We start from the raw sequence: 25,610 nt of genomic DNA on the forward strand, positions 1-25,610 counted from the left end.
TTAAACAAAAGTAGAAAGAGTGCATTACCACTAGAGTTGCCCTGTAAGAATGCTAAAGGGAATCCTTCAAGTTTAAATGAAAAGAAAATGGACAGCAGAGGCGCCTGGGTGGCTCAGTCGGTTGAGGGTCCAACTTCAGCTCAGGTCAGGATCTCACAGTTTGTGAGTTCCAGCCTCGCATGGGGCTCTGTGCTGACAGCTCAGAGCCTGGAGCCTGCTTCAGATTCTATGTCTCCCTCTCTCTGCCCTTTCCCCGCTCACTCTGTCTCTCTCTCTCAAAAATAAATAAACATTGAAATTTTTTTTTAAAAAGAGGGGCACGTGGGTGGCTCAGTCAGTTAAGTGTCGGACTTCGGCTCAGGTCATGATCTCATGGTCTGTGGGTTTGAACCCTGCATCAGGCTCTGTGCTGACAGCTCAGAGCCTAGAGCCTGTTTCAGATTCTGTGCCTCTCTCTCTCTCTCTGCCTCTCTCTTTCTCAAAAATAAATAAACATTAAAAATATTTTTAAAAAATTTTTTGAAGAAAAGATACTAGACAGCAAAATAAAGCTATACAAAAATATAAAGTTCTCCAGTAAAGGAAAGTACATGTACAAATATAGTAATCTGTATTATTGTAATTTTGGTGCATAAGTTCACTTTCAATTCTGGTATACAATTTAAGTGAGAAAAACATAAAAAGCTATAAATCTATAATGAGTATACGATATATAAACTTGTAATCTGTGACATCAGTAACAAAGTCGGGGTGACAGAAATGTAAGTGGTGGCATTTCTGTATGCAATTCAAGTTACCAATTTAAAATACATTGTTATGGGGCGCCTGGGTGGCTCAGTCAGTTAAGCGTCCGACTTTGGCTCAGGTCACGATCTCAGGATTCGTGGGTTCCAGCCCCATGTCGGGCTCTGTGCTGACAGCTAGCTCAAAGCCTGGAGCCTGCTTCGGATTCTGTATCTCCCTCACTCTGATCCTCTCCTGCTCCCTCTGTTTCTCAAAAATAAATTTAAAAATTCTTAACATTTAAAAAAAATACATTGCTCTAACTTTAAGGTATTTTTGCAATGGTAACCACAAGGGAAAGGTCTATAAATATAGACAAAACAAAATGAAAAATAAATCAAAGGATGCCACTACAAAATCAATGAAAAACAAAAGAAGGCAGTAAGACAGGAAAGGGCAAAAAATGTACAAGCCATGCAGGAAACAATGAACAAAATGACTACGCTTAAGTCCTTCCCTATGAGTAACTACTTTGAATGTAAATGGATTAAACTTCCTAATAAAGATATAAATTGGCTAACTGATTTTCTGTTCAATGTGGATCCAACTATAAGCTATCTATAAAAGACTCATGTTACATCTAAAAACATAGGTTGAAAGTGAAAGGGAAAAAGATGTTCTATGCAAATGATAACCAAAAGAAAGCATAAGTGGCTATTCTGATAGCAGATAAAATAGACTCTAAATAAAAAATCTGATACAACTAACAAAAAGGACATTCGGTAATAATAAAAAGGTTGACTCAACCAAAAGTATATAAAAATATTTATTCACCACACATCAGATCTCTAAATTTTGGATGCAAATATTGACCTAATTGAAGGGAGGAATAGATACACAATAAGAGGGCCCTGCCCTAGAAACTTCTCCATGGAGGTTCTCTGACTCAAGCAATGTGAGGGACGAGGGTGTCTATTGTGTCTGCCATGCCTAAGTCACCTCCCATTTGCTGACTCTGATGGCCAAAACCTTAGCTTCTGGCTGATCCAGAAAAGAGTCTCAGCAACGATGAGGTTTGTCCCCAGACCCCCTTTATCTCCTCCACAAAAGGGAGGTCATTCTACCCCTAAGCAAAATGAGTCTTTCCAGGCCTACACTTATCTCCCACTATGGACTGGAGTGTGACTGGGCTTGCAAGCAGGGACCTGAGGGGCCACACAGTCTGGGACCATATTCCCCACACTGGACGTCAGTGAGTGGTTATGGTCTCCTGTCATAGCCTTAAGCTGTATTTGGGGGATACCAGAATTAAGACGCAGTTCTGTTTATCACCTACCCTTAAACCTTGCTTCTTGGATCCCAGGCAAAGGGAGCTGGGTTCCACTTATAAAAATTCCACATTCCCCAGTATTTGTGGGGTCTGAACTGAGACCACCAAACCCAATAATGCGGTTCTCTTTGTTCTCTCAGCAAACCTCTCTTGTACCCTCCTTTTCAAATTCACATCAGGAAATACTGTGAGATTTTGGAAAGCTGAGCTTCCCAAGCAGTTTCACTCCCATTCTCCTTCCTGGCTGTCTACTACCCCAGGGATATCATTCATGAGTCCTGTTAGGCCCAAACAGGCAGGCAGGCTAATCATGCCACCCCGATTTTGGCTTGGTCAGCTCCTTGGTGCCCCTTTCTTCATGTCTTAATGCCATTTAGCTGTCTACAAGTTCACAGTTCACCCACTGTTAGGAATAGAAGCCAAATTTCTAACTCCATAGGAGCAACTATTTGTCAGCCCCCAAGAAATAAATGAAGGGTGATTCTCTCCATGGACCCTGCCCTTCCTCCTCTCTCTCTTGCTCCCCTTTATTTCAAAGTTTACCACACTGTTTTTTTCACACTTGCTCCCCTCAGAGGTCTTCAGAACTTTGTGAACTCAATGTCAGTGTTGCTTACCTTAGAAAACATGGTAAGAACAACGAATTACTAAAGAATAAGATTTTTGAGGGGCGCCTGGGTGGCTTAGTCGGTTAAGCGGCCGACTTTCGCTTGGGTCATGATCTCGCGGTTCGTGGGTTCGAGGCCCGCGTCGGGCTCTGTGCTGACTGCCGGCTCGGAGCCTGGAGCCTGGTTCAATCTGTGACTCCCTCTCTCTCTGACCCTCCCCTGCTCACGCTGTCTCTCTCTCTCTCTCCTAGAAATGAATAAAACATTAAAAAAAAATTAAAAAAAAAAAGAATAAGATTTTTGTTGGGGAGGGTTGAATTTTTTGAAATGCAAACCACCATACTATCTAAAAAGTTTTAACACCCAAAGAACCAATTTTCACTCGTTAGGGAAAATACCAACTTCATTGAAAAGGCATGCCTCCATGTTTAGTGGAGTAGACTTGGATGAGTTGGCTTTTGTACCATGAAGAGCTGAAAATGGGAGATGCCTCCATCAGCAGGTCATTCTTTGAACTCAGTATGTGGACTGTCAGCACACTGTCCCTGGCTTGGGGTCTTATACCTAATTCTGGGATATAAATGAAAATCCGCCTCAAATTCCATTTTAAATTTTTTGTTTAATAAAATTCTATTCTTCTATTCATTGAAAATATGTTTATTTAGTGCCCACCACGTTCCAGTCCATCCTCATATCCTGATGCAGAAGGAAAGTGCCATCCTCCTCTCTGCATGCTGGTTTCCTTCCCTCCATCCCTATGGCAACGAAATTTGTAATTTTCATACAGTAGGTGCCAGTACATGTTGCTGAAAGAGTATATAATGAGACCCCACCTTGATGTAGTACAAGAACCTCAGACTACCTTGGGCTAAAATAGGGTATGTGATTCTAAGTTTCTTTCCAGGAGTTTCAGGTGAAGAGCTCCAGGTGAACCTGACTGAGTAGTTTGTGTTTGTCAACACGGGAGATGCTGTAACTCTTGACTGCAACATGTCTACTCTACTCCCCAGCAGCAAATATCTTGTGGTTCTGGGAGAAAGGGCAAGAATGACAATCTAGAGCTTCGATGGAAGCCACCTCCCCAGAGTAACCCAAGTGGAAAACACAATGGCCAACCAAACAGACTATTCCATCTGCATCAGTGACGTGTTGCTTGGATATTCTGGCACTTACTACTGTGTCAAATTATGAAGCCAGCAACCTGATGAGAATATGACTGGTTCAGACACCCACGCATATGTAAATGGTGATACAGTCTGACACACTTCTGGGTTTGTAGAGATCAACTTTTTTTTTTAATCGTTTATTGTCAAGTTGGTTTCCATATAACACCCAGTGCTCATCCACACAAGTGCACTCCTCAATGCCCATCACTTCCTTCCCCTTCCCCCCATACCCATGAGTCCCCAGTTTGTTCTCAACATTCAAGGGTCTCTCATGGTTTGCCTCCCTCCCTCTCCCCCGCTATTTCCCCCCCTCTTCTCCCCCACGGTCCTCCATTAAGTTCCTCCTAATCCTCCTATACGTGCAAACATATGGTAGCTGTCCTTCTCTGCCTGACTTATTTCGCTCAACTTTTAAAAACATACAACAGGCACCAAATCATTATTGCCTGCTGGATACAGTGGCCCTCCATCCACAAACAACCTCGTAGGCTAGTATTCTACAGATGGCCCTACTGATCAACCATTCTACAGTCCTGTGCCTAATATTGAATCAAGTCATGTTGACAGGCCGTGCAATTCCCTGACAGTTAGCTCCAAAAAAGAACTGGTGACATTTGGCAAGGGAAACTCCCACATAAGACATCAGGTAGGCAAAGCCCAACTACAGGTGTGCACTGCATGATGCAAAAGTGAGAAAACTAAGAGCTAGATGGATGACTGGCTTTTCTAGGTTTGGGGAATATTCCTGGGAAGAGAGTAATCCACTGAGTCTCTTTTAACCTATGCTCTGAGACCCAATTTCCATTCACTGACCCTTGCAGCCACATCTTATCTTCTAGACCCGGGATAAAATCTCAACACAGCACAAAGTTTGCCCCCTTAGCCCAAAATCTCTTGAGCCAAAACAAAGGGATCCACAGGAGGCAACCTCTACAAGCCTGCACAATTCCACTCACCCATTTCTAACTGGAATGTCACTGGGGCCTGGTGGCAGGCTGGACAATGCAGTCAAGACATCACTCCTCCCACAGGAAGTGAATTAATGAGTGGGGTCTCCTACTATGGCTTCTGGGGAACCAGGAGACCAAGAGGAGGGTCCTTGTGTGTCACCCACTCCCAAGTCTTGTTTGGAAAAGCTGTCCTGGAGAGGTTGAGTGACTGTCCTGACACTTGATCTTTCTCTGCTCTGCCCTGGTCTATTCTCAGCTCTGCTGTTCTCTTATTCTCTGAGGACAACCAGTGTTTCCGGCTCCTTCCTACTCTCTGAGTCAAGTCCATTAAATACAGTGAGATTAGGGTATCCATCTGCTCTGCTAGGGAAGCCAGTCTTCCCCAGTAATGTTCTCCTCAAGTCCACCCACATTCTATGCCATCCAACTGGCCGTGGAAATTTTACATATTTCCCTCAAGCTAGAAACTGTGTGTGTAGGCAGCTTACCTGCTTTCTCTCCCAGCCTCACCAGCCAGAGAGTTCCCTCGTCTCTCTAACCTGCACCTTCACCTTAGCGATTTTGATGGTTTGCCAACCTGAAAGGAGAGATACTACCAGGACCTGACACAACATGTGGTAGTGATGTTGGTGGTCATGGGTGTTGGGGGTCAGTCATGGCCCCTTCAAAATTGACAAGGTCCCCCCCCAAGAGTGACAAGGTCCCTTGAGGCTCTACTCTCTTTTGTTGAGAAGAGGAAACTGTGTCTCTCTTCTATCTTGAGCGATAAGCAGTGGCACCATACCCTGCCAGCAGGCACATATAGTAAACCTAAATGCCCCCCAATTCTTTAGGTTTGCTCTCCCTTGACTACCCCTTTCTCCACACCTGTCAGCACTAATATCTCCACAAATTCCGTGGCTGTTCACCCTTCAGTAAAGAGATATCCTCCTCAGTATCTCTCATAGGTCTTCTATAGTTTTTAGAGTAGAGATTTTTCACCTCTGTAGTTAGGTTTATTCCTAGGTATCTTATTGTGTTTCATGCAATTGTAAATGGAATCATTTCCCTGATTTCTTTTTCTGCTGCACTGTTATTGGTGTATAGAAATGCAACAGATTTCTGCACATTGATTTATATCCTGTAATTTCACTGAATTCATGTATTAGTTCTAGCAATTTTTTGGTGGAGTCTTTCCAGTTTCCTACAGAGTACTATGCATCTGCAAATAGTGAAAGTTTGACTTCTTCCTTGCTGATTTGTATGGCCTTTATATAAATATATATTATTGTCTGATTGCTGAACCTAAGACTTCTAGTGTTTTGTTATATAATAATGGTGAGAGTTGGCATCCTTGTCTCATTCCTGACCATAGGGGAAGAGCCCTCAGTTTTTCACCATTGAGGATGATAATAGCTCCGGGTCTTCTGTATATATGGTCTTTCTGATGTTGAGGTATGTTCCATCTGCCCCTAATTTGTTGAGGTTTTAATCAAGAATGCATGCTGTATTTTGTCAAATGCCTTTACTGCATCTATTGACAAGATCATATGGTTCTTATCCTTTCTTTTATTAATGCGGTGTATCACATTGATTGATTTGCAAATATTGAATAAGCCCTGCAGCCCAGAAATAAATCCCACTTGATTATGGCGAACAATTCTTTTAACATATTATTGAATTCTATTTGCTAGTATCTTGTTGAGAATTTTAGCATCCAGGTTCATCAAGGATAATGGCCTGTAATTTTTTTTTTTACTGGGGATTTTATCTGGTTTGGAATCAAGGTAATGTTGGCTTCATAGAATGAGTTTGGAAGCTTTCCTTACATTTCTTTTTGCAACAGTTTGAGAAGAATAGGTATTAACTCTTCTTTAAATGTCTGGTAGCATTCCCCTGGGAAGCCATCTGGCCCAGGACTTGTTTGTTGGGAGATTGTTGATAACTGATTTAATTTCTTTGCTGGCTATGGGCCTGTTTAAATTTTCTATTTCTTCCTGTTTCAGTTTTGGTAGTGTCTAGGAATTTGTCCACTTCTTCCCAATTGTCCAGTTTGTTGGCATATAATTTTTCATAGTATCCTCTTACAATCGTTTGTATTTTTGTGGCATTGGTGGTGATCTCTCCTCTTTCATTCATGGTTTTATTTATTTAGGGTCTCTCTTTTTGATAAGTCTGGCTAGGGATTTACCAATTTTGTTTATTCTTTCAAAGAACCATCTCTTAGTTTCATTGATCTACTGTACTGGGTTGTTGTTTTTTTGTTTGTTTCTATATCATTTATTTCTGCTCTAATCTTTATTATTTCCCTTCTTCTGCTGGCATTAGGCTTTATTTGCTGTTCTTTTCCTAGCTCCTTTAGGTGTAAGGCTAGATTATGTATTTGGGATCTTTCTTGTCTCTTGAAATAAACCTGAATTGCAATATACTTTCCACTTAGGACTGCCTTTGCTATATCCCAAAGGGTGTGTACTGTCATGTCTTCATTTTCATTGGCTTCTATGGGCTTTTTAAAAAGTTCTTCTTTAATTTCCTGGTTAACCCTTTCATTCTTTAGTGGGATGTTCTTTAACCTCCATGTGTCTAGGAGTTTCCCAAATTTTTTCTTGGTCGACTTCAAGTTTCATAGCATTGAAAGATATTGAAGAGGACAAAAAGAAATGGGAAAACATTCCATGGTCATGGGTGGAAGAACTAATATTGTTAAAATGTCTATACTACTCAAAGCAATCTACATATTTAATGCAATCCTTATCAAAATACCACCAGCATTCTTCACAAAGCTAGATCAAAAATCCTAACATTTATATGGAACCATAAAAGACCCTGAATAGCCAAAGCAATACTGAAAAAGAAAAACAAAACTGGAGGTATCACAATTCTGGATTTCAAGCTCTATTACAAAGCTGTAATCATCAAGACAGTATGGTACAGGCACAAAAACAGATACATGGATCAATGGAACAGAATAGAAAACCCAGAAATGGATCCATAACTATACGGTCAACTCATCTTCGACAAAGCAGGAAAGAAAATTCAATGGAAAAAAGTCTCTTCAACAAATGGCATTGGGAAAACTGCATGGTGATATGCAGAAGAATGAAACTGGACCACTTTCTTACACCATACACAAAACAAACTCAAAATGGATGAAAGACCTAAAGGTGTGTCAGGAAACCATCAAAATCCTAGAAAAGAACAAAGGCAGCAACCTCTTTGACTTCAACTGTAGCAACTTTTTACTACACATGTTACCAAAGGCAAGGGAAACAAAAGGAAACATAAACTATTGGGATTTCATCAAGATAAAAATCTGCAGAGATAAGGAAACAACAAAACAAAAAGGCAGCCTATGGAATGGGAGAAGATATTTGCAAATGACATACCTGGTAAAGGGTTAGTATCCAAAATCTATAAAGAACTTATCAAACTCAACACTCAAAAAACAAACAACCCAGTTAAGAAGTGGGCAGAAGACTTGAATAGACACTTTTCCAAAGAAGACATCCAGATGGCTAATAGACACATGAAAAATACTCAACATCACTCATCATCAGGGAAATACAAATCAAAACCACAATGAGATACCACCTCCCACCTGTCAGAATGACTAAAATTAACAACACAAGAAACAACTTGGGGTGTTGGCGAGTAAATAGAAATGAGGGACCACTCTTACACTGTTGGTGGAAATGCAAACTGGTACAGCCACTCTGGAGAACAGTATTGAGGTTCCTCAAAAAACTAAAAATAGAACTACCCCCGATCCAGCAGTTGCACTATCTGGTATTTACCCAAAGGATACAAAAATACAGATTTGAAGAGGTACATGCACCCCCGTGTTTATAACAGCACTATCAGTAATAGCCTAACTATGGAGAGAGCCCAAATGTCCACCAACTGATGTATGGAGAAAGATGATGTGGTGTATATAGACAATGGGATATCACTCGGCCATCAAAAAAAAAAAAAAGAAAGAAAGAAAGAAAGAAAGAAAAGAAAGAAATCTTGTCATTTGCAACAACGTGGATGCAGCTAGAATGTATTATGCTAAGTGAAATGAGTCAATTTCACTCATATGTGGAATTTAAGAAACAAAACAAATTAATATACGGGGAAGGGGAAAGGAAAGAGAAGAAAGGGAAACAAACCACAAGGGAGACTGAATGATAGAGAAAACCTGAAGGTTGATGGAGGGAGGTGGGTGGGAGATGGGTGATGGGTACTAAGAAGGGCATTGGTTGTGATGAGCACTGGCTGTTGTACGGAAGTGATGACCACTGACTTCTACTTCTTTTTTTTTTTAAACATTTTTTTAACATTTATTTATTTTCGACAGACAGACACAGAGCATGAGCAGGGGAGGGGCAGAGAGAGAGGGAGACACGGAATGTGAAGCAGGCTCCAGGCTCTGAGCCATCGGCACAGAGCCCGACGCGGGGCTCAAACCCACGAACCATGAGATCATGACCTGAGCTGAAGTTGGATGCTTAGCCGACGGAGCCACCCAGGCGCCCCCAATGAATTCTACTTCTGAAACCAATACTGCACTACGTATTAACTAACTAAAATATTAACTAACTAACTAACTAAATAAATAAATAAATAAATAAATAAAAGAGATGAAAGTCAATCCCAAATGCAGTGTAAGTATGAGGTGGGCAGAGTGTACTTGGACTCATCTCTAAATGTGATCTTTGGCATTTATTTTGGGGAGGGATTCGTCTCTCTCCGTGAACACTATCAATTTATAGTCCCAGTCCTCTTCCTCCTGTCCTGTTACCTTGGTTAGGGGCTGAGACACAGAACTGGGGAGGTGATACATCTGATCCTCTGAACTGACCCCCCTCAGTCAGTGAGGTCGAGAGCTTCCACCACTTGCAGAGGCCTCTCTAAACTCAGAGTGTGTGTTTGCTCACACATGTCATTAAAAGAATTAATCAGTGAGGCCCAAATACGATCTGGATCCAATTTCTCCCATCCTGCCTTGGCCAGAGCAAGGGAAACAGGAAATGATCTTGAGTTTCTTTGCAGGAGGCAAGCATGAGATAGTTCAGGTGCAACAAGCTGAAATGACAGAGACTGTATCAACGGGAGACACAATCACCTTGAGCTGCAGTGTACCAGATTCGATCCCGAAAGGATCTGTCTTATGGTTCAAGGGAACTGGACCAAGCCAGGAATTAATCTACAATTTCAAGGGAGGTCTCTTTCCCAGAGTAAAAGAAATTGGATGCACCACCAAAGCTGGCAAAACAGACTTTTCCATCCACATCAGTGAAATCTCTCATGCAGATGCTGGCACCTACTACTGTGTGAAGTTCAAGGAGGGGAAACCTGACATGGAGTTCCAGGCAGGTCTGGGCACCCAGGTGTCTGTTATCGGTGAGTATGTCTCCTCTACCCCTTTTATGATATATTATTTCAGTTATAATATCCTCCCTTCCTTGAACAGTTACAATATGCCAAATATTATTGAGTATTATATGCATGTGATCTTGTTTAATTCTCTCAGCAACCTGTGAGCTAAGTATTTTACAGGAAGGGAAACTGAGTGGTGAGGATGATTTCTTTTGACTTCTAACCATTCAACCCACACTGGATAGCTAGAGTAAACCAATTAAGGTAAGGTCATGTCCCCTAGCAGTGGTTGACTCAAATATGGGACTGGCTTAAGCCAATTTAGGTGTCTACAAGAAATGGACAGACTTGTAGAGAAATCTGGGCACTGATGCATTCTCTTTCCTATTGGATGAGAACAAGGAATTGTGCTGAGCATGTGCTCCAGAGAGACATCATCTCATCAGGAAATGAATCAGATGAAAATTCTGCTCTAGAGGAATGCAGAGATGTAGAGAGTATGGGTTGTCACCATTGCATGTCCATATTTTCTAAGTCCAACTCCACCTCTGGAAAGAGAACATTTTGTCAAGTCACTTTGCTTAAAGTCGGCACTGTCCTAAAGGCTTCCAGGTGATAAAGGTAGCATATCCACAGACTGTTGAAATGTAATTGCATCAACTCCTCTACTTCCAAACCTTATTTTTTCTTAGTGTTTGCTACTTAAGTTGCCCTCTAAACTCTAAGAAATACCCAGCATGAGGAATTATTAAATTGGAAATACTATAACACTACCATTTATCAGGTGTCTATCATATCCAAGTACTTTGCCCCATTACTGTACTTACCTGCATAGCAGTTGAATATTAGGATGCTTGTCTGTAAAGTAGAGATGAGGAAACTGAAATTCAAGGAGATTCGTGGGTACAGAGAGTAGATCAAAGAGGTGAGATTGGTCTGGGCTCTCTCTAGTGGGCTCTACATAATAGTGAAGAACTTTCTTTACAAGGGCTTAGAATCGAATACATTAGTTTAAACCAAAAACATAAGTTGAGTGATCCTATAGTTGAGAAGTATTCTAGATTCCTCCAAGGCAGAGCTTTAGGAATCAAGAATTAAAGGGCGTAATGTCACCAAGATTCTTACTCTCTCAAATTCTCTCATGTCTATTCCTCTTCCCCTGGCTTTGTTCTCATCTGGTACAAATGGCTCTTCTCCATAAGATGAAGAAAATAAATGAAAATATTTAATATTCCTCCACCCAGCTTAGCAGCCAGGATGGAAAGAGAGTCACTTCCTCCTAGCCTGCACAAATGAATCCCAGGGAATCATTTGAAATTGCCTTTCCTGGGTCATATTCCCAATATTTCACTTACTCTTATTGCAAGGGATGGGAGGCACTAGGTAGGGAATCTATCAACCCAGTGCAAACAACACTAAGCAGACTGAAAATAACATGGGTCCACCACCAGGTCCAAATCCCTCATGTAACATATGAGGAAGTGCTGACAGCGCAGAGCCTGCCTGGGATTCTCTATAAACAAATAAATAAACAAACATTATATAAATTTTTAATAAGATGTTACATTGGAAATTAATTAATGCAAAAGAAAGGAGTAAAGGAGAAAGAGAGGAACAAAAAAGAGATGAGAAATATAGAAAACAAAAAGTAAACTAGCAAGCATAAATCTAACTATATTAATACAATTAAATGTGAATGGATTAAGGGGTGCCTGGGTGGCTCAGTCTGTTAAGCATAGGACTTTGGCTCAGGTCACAATCTCACAGTCCGTGGGTTCGAGCCATGCATCCGGCTCTGTGCTGATAGCTCAGAGCCTGGAGCCTTCTTCGGATTCTGTGTCTCCTTCTCTCTCTGCCCCTTCCTCACTCGTTCTCTGTCTCAAAATAAAATAAAAGACATAAAATTATTTTTAGTGTGAATGGATTAAATGTTCTAATCAAAATGCAGAGAGATGGGGATTTTTTAAATGTTTTTTTTAAATTTATTGCTTAAAGAGAGAGAGACAGCATGAGCAGGGGAGGGTCAGAGAGAGAGGGAGACACAGAATCTGAAGCAGGCTCCAGGCTCTGAGCTGGCTGTCAGTACAGAGCCCGACACAGGGCTCGAACCCACGAACCGTGAGATCATGACCTGAGCAGGTATTTGAAACTACCTATCACAAGTAAACAGATTAAACTAGTGATCACAAAAGTTCCCTGATAATCAAAGCCAGGCAAGGACATCACAAAGACAAAAACATAGGCAAACATAGCACATGAATATGAACATGAAAGTCGTCAACAAAATACTACCAAACTGAATCCAGTAGCACATAAAAAGCACCATACACCATGACCAAGTGGGATTTATCCCATGCAAAAATTTTTTTTGAGTATCCAAAGATCAATTAATGTAATAAACCATATCAAAAACATAACAAAAAGAAAAACACATGATCCTCCCAAGAGGTACATAAAAAGCATTTGATAAAATCAAAAACCCTTTCATTATAAAAATACTCAAAAGGGGCGCCTGGGTGGCTCAGTCAGTTAAGCATCTGACTCCAGCTCAGGTAATGATCTTGTGGTTTGTGAGTTCGAGCCCCGCGTCGGACTCTGTGCTGACAGCTCAGAGTCTGGATCCTGCTTCGGAGTCTGTGTCTCCCTATCTCTCTCCGCCCCTCCCCTGCTCACACTCTATCTATCAAAAATAAATAAACATTAATTTTTTTAAAAAAATCAACAAACTAGGAATAAAAGGCAACTTCCTCAACCCAGTAAAGGGCAAACATGCACAACCCACAGATGACCTCATATTTCATGGTGAAAAGCTGGATGGGATGTTCTCCCCATCAGTTAGATGAACGAGATAGGGATGTCTGTTCTCATCACTTGTATTCAACATTGTACTAAAGGTTCCAGCCAAGGCAACTAGGTAACAACTTTTTTATAAGATTTTTTTTTTTTTTACTGTTTATTTTTGAGAGAGAGAGAGAGAGAGCATGAGTGAGAGAGGGGCAGAGAGATAGAGGAAGACATAGAATCTGAAATAGGCTCCAGGCTCTGAGCTGTCAGCACAAAGCCCAACATGGGGCTCAAACTCAGCAACGGCAAAATCATGACCTAAGCCAAAGTCAGGCACATGGCCAGCTGAGCCACCCAGGCACCCCAATAACAATTTTTGTTTTAAAAAGGACATCTGGGCATGGGGGAGGGCACTTGTTGGGATGAGCACTGGGTGTTATATGGAAACAACCTTGACAATAAACTATTTAAGAAAAAAAATTTAAAAATAAAAAAGGATATCTGAAGTGGAAAGAAACAAAATTATCTCTATTCACAAATAACATGATCTTGTATTTAGAAAATTTCTAAGAACACACACACACACAGCTATTAAAACTACTGAATGAGTTCAGCAAGGTTGAGGATACAAGGTCAGTATATGAAAATCACCTGTATTTCCATACACTTCAGATGAACAATCTGAAAATGAAATTAAGAAAATAATTACTTTAAAATAACATCAAAATGTAAAAATATCTAAGAAGAAATTTAATTCAAAAAGGTGCCATTGTGAACTCTGAAAATAATCAAACATTGTTGAAAAGAATTCAGATCCAAATAAATGACTCATCTGAAAGGTTAGAGATCACAATACCTCTCAGTAACTCTTAGGACAGGCAGACAGAAGGTCAGGAAGGATACAAAAGACTGTATCAGTATGATCAACAAAGTTGATCTATTTGACGTATATAGTACACTACACCCAACAACTGGAAAATATATACTCTTTTTAAGTGCATGTGGAACACTGACCAAAATTAATCATGGGCTGGGTCATGAAGCAAATCTCAACAAATTTCAAAATATTGAAATTATATGAATATGTCTTCTGATCAGAGTGGAAGTAAACTATAAATCGATTACAAAAAGATCATTAGAAAATTTCCATGTATTAGAAATTTAAGAAAATAAACCATCTAAAGAAATTACAGTGGAAATTAGAAAATACAGTAAAACCTTGATTGCGAGTAACTTGTTCTGCGAGTGTTCCTCAAGACAAGCAAACATTTCTAATAAATTTTAACTTGATAAGCAAGCAATGTTTCACAATGTGAGTACGTGATGCCAAATGTCACATGATCACAACTGAGCCAATGGTTCCTCTCGCGCACTCGCTGAGGGATTGTGGGTGAACATCAATGCAATATCATATTTCCGGGAAATCCTCAAAAGGAAGCAAAAGCAAGTGTCACTGGATAGGTTTCTTGTTAAGCTGCACAAAAAGAAAGAGATCCCATGGAGCCAACAGATAGCAGAGATTCCGTTAGTGATAGTGAAAGTCATCGTACACAATAATCCTCCTCTCTCGTCTCCCTCATGCCAGCCACAAAGTTTTTCAAAGTAAGTGCAGGTTCATTTGTTTATTTTTCTTTCTAGTTTATATTTTCTAATATTAATTGAATTCTCCATTCCTGGAATAAAACTAATCTGGTGATGGTGCATCATTTCATTTGCCAAAGTTTTGTTTGGGATTTTTGTATCTACAATTCATAAGTGAGAATGATCTACGTTTTCCTTCTTCATGTTCACCTAGCTAGAGTTTTGTCATTGAGGGTATGCTGGCTTCAGAAAAGGAGTTGGGAAGTATACCTTCTTTTCCTATGTCTCTAGAAAAGCTTGTGTAAGATGGAAATTATTTCCCTTGAATATTTGGCAGACACTGCTTGTGAAATCATCTAGATCTAAAGTTTTCATTATAGGAAGTTTTTTTTTTTTTTAAATCACTAATTCAGTATCTTTTATGGTTTGGGGATTCCTGGTGTCCTATTCTTACTCAGCTTTGATAAGTTACATTTTCCAGGTAGTTTCCATTTCTTCTAAATTTTACATCTTATATTGGCAAAGCTGTTCATGATATTCTCTTTTCATCATGTTAACATCTGTATGATCTATAGTAATGCCCCATTTTCACTCCTGGGACTGACTACATTCCTCTCCTTCTCTCTCTTCCTTCCTCCCTCTCCCTTACCTCACTCCTCTCTCTCCCTTTCTTATCGTCCTTACCAGAGGGTTATAACATTCAAAGAACTAACTTTTAATTTTGTCAAGCATGTCTCTTTCATGCTTGTTTTCTGTTACATTAACTTCTACTCTTATATTTATTATTTCCTGTCTCTTCCCTATTTACTGCATGCCTTTAAATTTTATGGCATTTCTCCTCATACGTAATTTTTATCCTTGTTACAGTCATCTATGTAAATCTTTACAGTCAACTTTACAAATCTGAATGAGTTTTTTTTAAGGATCTTATCTTAAATTCTTTCCCATCCCAAAGACATAAAGACATTCTTTTATTTTTTTTCTTCTAACAGTTTTATCAAGTTTTAGATGTAAGAATTTAATCTGTTTGGAATTTATTTCTGTGTTCAATGAGAATTATAAAAACGTAATTTCTCCCAACATCACATCATGTTGCCAGGCTCACTCTCTTTTTTCACCAATCCCCAAATTCCCGTGTATGTGTGGGTTTTTCAATCCATTAGTCCCTTAGTCAATAGATTGGCTTGTATTCTCTGTTTATGTTATGTTTTTTTCCTCCTTTCCAATTGCTACTAATTCATTACTTTTTCTTGCTCCATTGCATTGGCCAGGATTGCTAGTACCTTGTTGAACAGATGCAGTGAGAGTGGGTGCCCTGTTGGTCATTTTAAAGGATAAATAAATAAATAAATAAATAAAATAAAGGACATTTTTGTGAAGTTGCACATTAGAGATGATATGCTGTTTTAGGATTTGGGTAGATACATATCAGATTAAGAAAGTTCCCTTCTATTCATAGCTGTCTAAACCTTATTAAATGAGAATAAGTAGTAGAACTAGTTGATACCAAAAGTGAGAAAGATACAGTAACATGGCCTGAGGAAAGAGCATAAGCTATGTGATCAGAGAAACCTACATTCCAGTTCTGGTTCTGCAAATTGCTAGTATGTTCTTTGCCTCTAAGAGCCTCCATTTCCTTGTTTAAAGAATGGACGTTATCATACTTAATCACAGAGTCGTCGACATTAAAATTATATAAAGCACATACAACACTGCCCGGCTTACCAACATTACCTGTATATTATCTTTCCTTCTTGTAGCCTCGCCCTCTCTGCCTGTGGTAAGAGGTCCCTTGGAAAGGGCCCTAATTGGGAAAACTGTGAATTACAGCTGCATGTCCTATGGCTTCTTTCCCAAAAACATCACCCTGAAGTGGTTCAAAAACGGGAAGGAAATCTCATCCCTCCAGACCCACATCGTCCAGATGAAGGACAGCAGCAGCTACAAAATCTCCAGTACCACTGAGGTGGCCCTGACTATATAGGACTTCTACTCTTTTTTTCCTTTTTGCTCTACATACAGGTCACATTTAATCAATTAATTAATTAATTTATTTAATAGTTTATTGTCAAGTTGGGTTCCATACAACACCCAGTGCTCATCCCCACAAGTGCCTCTCTCCGTGCCCATCCTCCCCTTCCCCTCTCCCCCACCTCCATCAGCCTTCGGTTTGTTCTCAGCATTCAAGAGTCTCTCATGGTTTGCCTCTCTCCCTCTCCCCCACTATTTCCCCCTTTTTCTTCCCCATGGTCCTCCATTAAGTTCCTCCTAATCCTCCTATACGTGCAAACCTATGGAATCTGTCCTTCTCTGCCTGACTTATTTCGCTCAGCACAACACCCTCAAGGTCCATCCATATTGCTACAAATGGCCAGATTTCATTCTTTCTCATTGCCATGTAGTGTTCCATTGTATAGATAAACCACATCTTGATCCATTAGTCAGTTGATGGACACGTAGGTTCTTTCCATGTTTTGGCTATTGTTGAGAGTGCTGCTATGAACACTGGGGTACATGGGCACCTATGCATCAGCACTAAGACTTCCACTCTTATGTCACCTGTGATGTGAATCACCTAAGTTTACATTATCCTCTCCAGGGGAATGCTAATCTGTCTAAGACCATACTAGGTAGGTAACACCACTTTGCGTCAGATTTTGATCTAGCTTTGGAGAACCGTTCTCCCCAAATTTACTTTGGTGAATAATCCTAAATAATAAAAGGACTTTCTGGCTACTGAGCACCTACTAGGTGCAAGGGATTGTTGCATGCTAAGTAGGTGCTAAGTAAATAGCCACTGAGTAATGAACAAGGTGGGTCTGATTGTTTCATGGGGTCTGAGCCTTTGTCCTGTGCAATTTCAGTTCCACCCAACATGTATATTTTTGAACACCCCATCTCAAAGAACAAGATAAATGTCACTTGAAAGGCAAAGAAGTTCTATCCCCATGGCATACAGCTGAACTGGCTGAAGAACAGAAATGCCTCTCAGATAGATAAGACCTTGACTCCTACCATGGGCAGAGATGGGCTATACACTGTGCAGAGCTCGACCTTGGTAAAGAGAACTAACCAAGAGGCTATGCTCACCTACTAGGTAGAACAAGATGGGCGGCAGGAGGCCACTGCAAAAATGACCTTTTTCGGTGTCTGCTTGTCCAATGACCATTGGTGAAGCCAATGGCAAGACTTCCATGAAGGCATCATCATCTTCCCTTAAAAATTTCTTTTCAACATCATGAAATTTTGAATTGTAAAAAGAAAGCCTGCTCCTTCTCTCTCTCACATACACACATCCGAACAAGCCAGATTTATATAAATATAAATATTAAAAGCTAAGTATCTGTTAGAAGTCAAATACCAGCTCCCCAGAGAGATCTCCTATTTATGATGTGCCGGGCATCATCTTAGGTCTCGTGTATCCACAAAGTGTGTTTCAGGACGTGGGTGGTGGGAGGACTCAGTACTGTCCTAAGATCCCTAATCCAGGGAGTCTATGTTCCCTTGAATGACCTCTTTGTTCTTCAAGAATGGCTTCTCACCAAGGTGTTTTAGTGTTTCCTTAGATCCCATTGGGCCCACGTCAAGGCTGAAGGGCCGCCTTGAATGTCTCCAAACAGTAACACGTCTATACTCCATTTCCTACCAGTACAGACAAATATTCCTGTGCCTATGTTGCTCTCCTAGTCCCCCCTCTGGATGTCTGGATATCCTGTCCTTTCTTGACCTAAAGAGGCAGCAATGATCAGCATGGTATTTCCCAGACATGGTTTGGACTCTCACTGCTTTGTGTCCCTGCAAAGTTTCCTAAAGTTTCTGAACCTGAATTTCCTCACCAATCTGGAGATAATAATACCCATATCCCAGGACTATGCTGAGGAGCAAAGAAGGCAGTGCAATTTAATTAAATGACTAAGGCTGCCGCTCCTTTTTTCTAGATAAGGCCCAGCCCAGCAGGGGGAGATGTGTGTGTATTTGCCAGGACTGCTGCCTCAGATTTGCTCCCTGTGCCAGCGAAAGTGAAAACACTGAAGTATGGCCTCCCATGCCCTCCGATGCCTGTGGCCCACACTTCCTTTTGGTGCCGCTGGTAACGGAAGTCTCAACCCTCCATTCTGCAGGAAGCAGAGGGCCTGACGGTACGTGGGGACAGGGCTCAGGGAAGTAAGACAAGGTGGGGGCCCCAGCCCAGCCCAGCCCAGATGCAGGCTAAGGTCAGGAGGAGTCAGTCCAAGAAGAGCCCATGAGGTCACGTGAGGCCAAGGTGCACGTGGAGATAAGAGAGGGACACACAATTCTCACCTCCCCAGGGACTTCCTGGAACCCTGTTAGAATCTCCATCTCAGGTGTGAAAATGGGGGAAATGGGGCTGGATGAAGGGTTTGCGAAAGATGTCTGAGGAATAGTTCGGGGCATTAGGACCCAGAGGGGGGGGAGGGGCAATGTCTAATCTCACAGGGCCTAGTATGGACTCCCTCTACACCTGCCAAGGTGGAGCAGATGCCGGCACAAATAGACAAGTAGACACTTGCGCTGACTGGTGAACAGACACATGGACGCTCGTCCCCAGCCCTTCCCTTTCCAGCACTGTGGGAACTTCCGTCTCTGTTGCCCTCTTCCCTCCTGAGGAACTTGGACTGAGAGGAGCCTTTGAGGCCTGAGGGGCTCCACATGCCTCCACTCACTGGCCACCTGCCCTCCACATGCCTGTCCACACCACAGCCCCCAGAAAGGTCTCTGGACAAGACATGGAGTGACTGAACAGGAGGCCTTGGGGAGGAGTTCATCACGTCTCCCTCAGGAGGGAGAACAAGGGGTCCTGAGTCCCGTTCTCACGTCTAAGTTCTCCTGAGCTCTGCTCATTTCCCACTCAGCCCCAGCTCCAACTTCTCCAGCTCAGGACGGGTTGGGATCTGTATAAAGGGAAGAAACAATTCATAGCATGCTACATTCTTCTCAACCCTGCTTTGTAATTATAAATGTTCTAGCATGCTATATTAGTCTTCCACTGCCTCACAAAAAAATTACTTTAAGCACAGTGGCTTAAAACAACAAACATTTCCCCACAGATTATCTCACAAACATTTCTCACAGCCTGGGTCCTCTGGTTCAGGTGAAGTAAGGGTGTCAGCCACAGCTACCGTCAACGTAAGGCTTGGCTGGGGGTGGGGGGTGTTTTTCAAACCCACTTTCTGTTGACAGGACTCAGATGTCTGCTGGCCACTGACTGGAGATACTGACTGAAGACTGATCCATTGCCTCATGGATTTCTCCATGGAGCAGCTTACAACATGACAGCTGATTTTCCTTAGAGTAGCCAGAGGGAGATGATGAGTAAGGCGGGAGTCACAGAGTGTTCGAGACCTCATTTAGAAGTGGCATCCCATCTCGCCAACAAACACATGAAACGATGCTCAGCATCCCTACTCATCAGGGAAATNGTAGAGCCCAACTGAACCATGAGATCATGACCTGAGCCGAGACAAGAATCAAGAGTCAGACACTTAACAAACTAAGCCACACAGGTGCCCCTGTATTTTATTCATTTAGATCTCAGTCACTAGGCACAACCTGCACTCAAGGGAGACTGCACATGGATGCAACTTCCGTGATGCAAGGATCACTGGCAGCCATCTTGGAAGCTGGTCACCACCTATGTCAAAAATCTCGGAACGATCCTTGATCTTCTTTTCCCTCATACCTCATGTCCAACTCACCCTCCACGTCTTATTATCTCTATGTTCAAAAAAGACCCAGAATCCAGTCACTTCTCACCACCTCCAAGGTACCGCCTTGGTCCACGTTCATGTCAGCACTCGCCTGAATTATTGCTATAGTCCCCTAGCTCTGGTCACCCTGCCTCCACCTATACACACCTCAGCCTCCTCCCCTCAAGAGCAGCAGGGGAGCCCATCACTCTTCAAACAGGGCAGTGCCCGCCCGTCTCAGAGGAAAGCCAAGGGGAGTCCATGATGGCCTCCCAGGCCCTATCAGACTTGCTCTGCCCATCTCCTGTCACATTCCCACTTACACACTGGGCTCTGACCACCGTGGACCCTTGACCTTCACAGTCCTCCCCAGGAACTTTGCCTTTGCTGTCCTCTCTTCACGGAAAGCACTCTTCTCCAGGTATCTTCATAGCCACGCCTCCACTTCTTTCAAATCTCACCCAAACATCATGTTATTTTGAAAAGACTCTGACTGCCCTTGGGGCATCTGGCTGCCTCAGTCCATGAAGCATGCAGCCCTTGATCTCGGGGTTGTGAGTTCAATCCTCATGTTGGGTGTAGAGATTATTTAAAAATAAAATCGTGGGGCACCTGGGTGGCTCTGTCCGTTAAGCATCCGACTTTAGCTCAGGTCATGATCTCACAGTTCATGAGGTCAAGTCCCACACTGGGCTCTGTGTGGACAGCTCAGAGCCTGGAACCTGCTTTGGATTCTGTGTCTGCCTAGCTCTCTTCCCCTCCCCTGCTCTATCTCTCTCCCTTTCTCTCTCTCAAAAATAAATAAACATTTTTTAAAAATTTTTAAATAAATACACAAATAATAAAAACTAAGGGACACTTGGGTGGCTCAACTGGTTAAACTTCCAACTCTTGGTTTTGGCTCCAGTCATGAATTGTGAATTCATGAGTTTGAGCCCCACATCAAGTTCTGTGCTGACAGTGCAGAGACAGCTTGGGATTCTCTCTTTCTCCCTCTCTCTCTGCCCCTCCCCCACTCACTCTTGCTCTCCAAACAGAGAGATAAATAAGTAAATAAAATCTTAAAAATAATAGTAACTAGGGGCACCTAGGTGGCTCAGTTGGTTAAGCACCAGACTTCAGCTCAGGTCATGATCTCACAGTTCATGGGTTCGAGCCCCATGTTGGGCTCTGTGCTGACAGTTCAGAGCCTGGAGCCTGCTTCAGTTTCTGTGTCTCCCTCTCTCTTTGTCCCTCCCACGTTAGCACTCTGTCTCTCTCCAAAAATAAATAAACATTAAAAAACTTTTAAAAAATAGTAAATAAGAAACAAGATGATAAAAGACTCTAATCACCTATATAAGCCATCTTCCGCCAAGCCAAGTATCCCCTTCCCCAGTACACAGCCACTCACATGCATGTGAGCTCCTTGGAGGCAAGCATGTTGCCTTTTTTCTCTCTCACTGTTCTATCCCCAATGCCGAGAACAGTGGCTAGACCTAATGGGATGCTTATAAAGATTTGTTGCGGGAATGACTGAGTGGCTCCTTAAGAACTTTGGTTACTTTCTGGGGGCACCTGGCTGGCTCAGTCAGTAGAGCATGTGACTCTTGGACTCAGGATCATGAGTTTGAGCCCTGCATCAGGAGTAGAGTTTACTTAATTAAAAAAATAATAATTTTGAAAGAACTTTGGTGGGGGAGGGGCCAAGATAGGGAAGAGCATGGAAGGTTTTTTAGCGTCTCTCTTCCCTGAAATGCAGCCAAATCAACACTAAACCATCTTGCACACCTAGAAAACTGATTTGAGGATTAACACAACAATCTGCACAACCTGAACCACAGAACTCAGCAGGTACCGAGCACAGAGAGGTGAACTGGGGGAGAGAAGCCCCAGAGGGCAGGGAGCTGTTTACGCTTGCAGAGATGGGGGAGGAGGGTACGGGGAAAAGCACCTCCCTCCCAAAGTAGCTGGAGAGAAAAAGAGTGGAAACAGCCACAGGGACTGAACGAAAAAGGGAGAAAGAAGAAGGTTTAAATTCCATTAAGACTCTATAAACAGGGGAAGCACAGAGTCTGAAACTCTAGCTCAATACCTGGTGGTGTTCTGGTGGGAAGGGCCAATCCACAGGAGCAGAGTGAGGTCTGAGGGATCTTCATACCACGGCTGCGCGCGGGGGAGGGAAGGCTCCCTGCTGGGAGGACATTTGGTAGAGGCGGTGCCTCCCCACAGGCAAAGGTCCCAGCAGATCCCAGAGAACAGCCACATTCACTGGGGTTGGAGCAAGAATGTTAAGGGCAAAGCCTGGAGCCAGATGTGTGTTGTGATTTGCCAAAATCCTTGAAACGCGGCTGCTACACGATTGCGTGAACTTTGGAGTGGGCTGGAGCCTGGCTTCAGTCTCTGGGCATCAGCAGCTGCACAGTCTTGTGAATGTTCCTAGATGCAGCCAGCACCCAGCCACTGCTCAGTGAGACCCTCCCTCACAGAGTCAGGACAGGTCAAAGCCGCAGTCCCTCAGAAGTGAGGTGCTGGGAAACACAGCCACATCTGAGATAAACTCAGGAGCGAGGTGCCACCTGGCAGCTTGATGGCTTGGTCATGGACAGTGTGGAAGCGGGGAGTGGATGGAAGCCAGAGACAAAGGAGAGGTGCCTGATTGCCTTGGGGGAGCACAGAGTTCTGATGCTAGACCTGGGTAGCTGGGTGACACCATTTTGACCCCTGCCCACATGCGCATACATGCCTACACACACACAACAGTCCACCCCAGTAATCTAATCCAGCAGCGCCACCTACTGGAGAAAGGAGCAGTTACACTAAGCCCTGCCCAACTGGACCAACCACACTCTTCAGGAACACCACAAGTCTCCACCTGCTTAGTTTATGGACTATACAGTGCTTCATAGTTTGACTTCTAGGGGAAACCAGATGTGATTTCAATCATATTCAATTCTGTTCGCTGGTCCACCCATTCAATTGTTTCTCTTTTTGTCTTTTCTTACACTTGAATACAGAAAGAGAAAAAATGTACTTTCATTTTCCAATTTGATTAAAAAGAATTTTCTTTTTTCTACTATATTTTTTACTTTTTTGTTTTTATATACTATTCTATTTCCATCATTTCATTTTATTCTTTTTTTTTATTTAATGTTTTTATTCATTTCTGAGAGAGAGAGAGAGAAAGCGTGAGCAGAGGAGGGTCAGAGAGACAGGGAGACACAGAATATGAAGTAGGCTCCAGGCTCTGAGCTAGTTGTCAGCACAGAGCCCAACGTGGAGCTGGAACCCACGAACCATGAGACCATGAGGTCATGACCTGAGCTGAAGTCAGATGCTTAACCGACTGAGCCACCCAGGTGCCCCTCATTTCACTTTATTCTTTTTTTTTTGTTTTTTTTTGTTTTAATATTTTTATTTATTTCTCAGAGAGAGAGAGAGACAGCGTGAACAGGGGAGGGTCAGAGAGAGAGGGAGACACAGACTGTGAAACAGGCTCCAGGCTCCGAGCTGGCAGTCAGCACAGAGCCCGACGCGGGGCTCGAACCCACAAACCGCGAGATCATGACCCAAGCGAAAGTCGGACGCTTAACCGACTAAGCCACCCAGGCGCCCCTCATTTCACTTTATTCTTATGCTATTCATTGTTTCAAATGTTTTCCTTTTTTTTCTTTATTTTTTCTCCATCAAGTTTCTTTCAACAACCAGACCTAAACACACCTAAGATCTAGCATCCTTTATTTGATTTTTTGTGTTGTTTTTAATCGTTTCATTTTTATATTCTTTGCTTATTAATTCCTTTTCTTCCTTTAAAATGATAAAACGAAGGAATTCATCCCAAAAGAAAGAACAGGAAGAAATGACAGCCAGGAACTTAACACAGATCCAAGCAAGATGTCTGAACCAGAATTTAGAATCACAATAATAGGAATACGAGCTGGGGTTGAAATTAGATTAGAATCCCTTTCTGCGGAGATAGAAGAAGTAAAAGCTAGCATCCATTTAAGCTTGCAGCTCAGAGGCAAGTATGGATGGGGCAGAGCACCAACTCAATGATATGGAGGACAAACTTATGGAGAATAATGACTCAGGAATAAAGAGCAAGAGTAGAGCAAAAGAGCACATTGTAAGAATTAGAGAACTCAGTGACTCATTAAAAAGGGATAACATCAAAAGCATAAGGGTCCCAAAAGATGAGAGAGAAAAAGGGGTAGAAGGTTTACGTGAGAAAATCATAGCAGAAAACTTTCCTAACCTGGAGAAAGACACAGACATCAAATATAGGAAGTACAGAGAACTCCCATTAGATTCAACAAAAACTGACCATCACCAAGGCATATCATAGACAAATTCACAAAACACTCAGGCAAGGAAAGAATTGTGAAAGCAGAAAGGGTGGGAGAAAGAGTGCTTAACCTACAAGGGAAAACAGATCAGGTTTGCAGCAGACCTATCCACAGAAACTTGGCAGGCCAGAAAGGAGTGGCAGGATATATTCAATGTGCTAAATCAGAAAAATATGCAGCCAAGATTTCTTTATCCAGAAAGGCTGTCATTCAAAACAGAAGGAGAGATAAAACGTTTCCCAGACAAAGAAAAATTAAAGGAGTTAGGGAACACTAAACAAGCTGGAAAGAAATTTTAATGGGGACTCTCTGAGGGGAGAAAAGATGAAAGGAAAAAAAAAAAAAAGACCAAAAGCAACAAAGACTAGAAAGGACCAAAGAACACCAGAAACTAACTTGACAGGCAACATAATGGCAATAAATTCATATCTTTCAGTACTCACTCTAAATGTCAATGGGCTAACTGCTCCAATTTAAAAAAATAGGGTAACAGAATGGATAAGAAAACAAGATCCATCTATATGCTATTTATAAGAGATCCATTTGAGACTTAAAGTTACCTTCAGATTGGAAATAAGGGGATGTAGAACTATCTATCATGCTAATGGTCACCAAAAGAATGGTGGAGCGGCCATACGTATATTAGACAATCTAGATTTTAAAACAAAGACTGTAAAAAGGGATGAAGAAGGGCATTATATCATAATTAAAGGGTCTATCCACCAAGAAGAGCTAACAATTGAAAACATTTATGCTCTAAAGGTGGAACACCCAAATATATAAATCAACCAAACATCAAGAAACTCATCGATAATAATACCATAATAGTAGAGGACTTCAACACCCCACTTACAGCAATGGACAGATCATCTAAACCGAAAATCGACAAGGAAACAATGGCTTTGAATGACACACTAAACCGGATGGACTTAACACATAAACACAGAACATTTCATCCTAAAGCAGTGGAATACACATTCTTCTAGTGTACATGGAACGTTCTCCACAGGGACACAAATCAGCCCTCAACAAGTACAAAGTGATCGAGATCATACTATGCATATTTTCATACCACAAAACTATGAAACTTGAAAT

The sequence above is a fragment of the Crocuta crocuta genome, unplaced genomic scaffold, assembly GCF_008692635.1.
Source record: "Crocuta crocuta isolate KB4526 unplaced genomic scaffold, BGI_CrCroc_1.0 scaffold15, whole genome shotgun sequence".
In the NCBI taxonomy this organism is placed as follows: domain Eukaryota; kingdom Metazoa; phylum Chordata; class Mammalia; order Carnivora; family Hyaenidae; genus Crocuta; species Crocuta crocuta.